The sequence below is a fragment of the Ochotona princeps genome, chromosome 5, assembly GCF_030435755.1.
Source record: "Ochotona princeps isolate mOchPri1 chromosome 5, mOchPri1.hap1, whole genome shotgun sequence".
Classification (NCBI taxonomy): Eukaryota; Metazoa; Chordata; class Mammalia; order Lagomorpha; family Ochotonidae; genus Ochotona; species Ochotona princeps.
In genome coordinates, this window is record NC_080836.1 from 52,978,303 (window position 1) to 52,979,603 (window position 1,301).

Sequence of the window (1,301 nt, forward strand, 5' to 3'; positions counted from 1 at the left end):
GCTATTTAATATTTGCTACTTTTTGTTTTATTATCAAAAACAAACAAATATCACTGTTTGGAAGATGGCATCTTTAAATTTCAATAATTCATTTTGTTTTTCATTTTTATATGAAAGACAATGACAGAGAGATATCTTCCATCTGGTGATTCATTCTAAGTGTTCATAACAGCCTGGGCTGGGCCAGGCTTTGGAATGGAGGCCAGGAATTCAACCTAGGTCTCCCAGATGGATGACAGACCCAAGCACCTAGCCATCACCTGCTGCCTTCCACGTTGCATATGATCAGAAACCCAGGTCCTCTGAGGCATGTTACAGGCATCTCCCAATTTCACCATGCACTCCCCACTTCCACACACCATCTTATTAAAAAGTAATAACTATATTTTACATTGTATTGATTGCTCCATTTTTACATTAGTATATAATTATACTGTTTTATAACTATAGCTATGATTTCAGATTTTACACTTATAGAAAATGAATAACACAATACCAGAAGGGTTACACAATTTTGGCAAAGCATGGGACAATGATGCTAAGTAAGGAAAATATCATTCAGTAATGTAGTTCCTGTGACCATGAGACAATGGTGAATCTAGAGTTAGGAAAAGAAGCCAGGATAAGAAATACAGAGTTGAGAATTCAAAAGCTTCAGAGCCTCCATCCAGTGCCATTGTTAGAATCCGATTTTAAAGCTTTACTGTAAAGTTTGTTGAGAATGGCTGTATAGCCATTCTAAGAGTGTCTGTCTTGGTCCCCTGAGATGTTTTTATCCTTATAGATGGTTAAATTTTGTAAGAATCAGTATAACATGCTCAATTCCACTTCTGACTTATGTTTTTTATTTGATTTTAGCTGTCATTTCTAAGCACTGTGAAGACAGCTTTAAAACACCTCTACAAGTACATTTGTTTGAATGTCTCTGATGAAAACCTCTTCAATTTCAGAAGTATCTATTGTTATCTTTCTTTTTTTCTACATTGATCTTGATCCTGAAGAGAGTTATAAAATTTTCTTTTAAGTTATCTGACTCTAGTACTGGATCAGGTCAATTTCACCTGAAAATGAACACTTCTGTTATCCAAAGGATATAAAGAAAATAAACCCCCGGGGGACAGCATTGAGTAGAGATTAGAAAAAGGGGCTGTCAGGATAATAATCCAATTTAATCAACCACTCTTTTTTCCGAGCTCTCTTCCACTGGTCCTTCCTACGCTGGTTTTTAAAGGGTTGATACAACAACCTGGTGCTGGCATGTATTAACAAAGCACAATTTCATTTTCTTAAGTAACTAGATT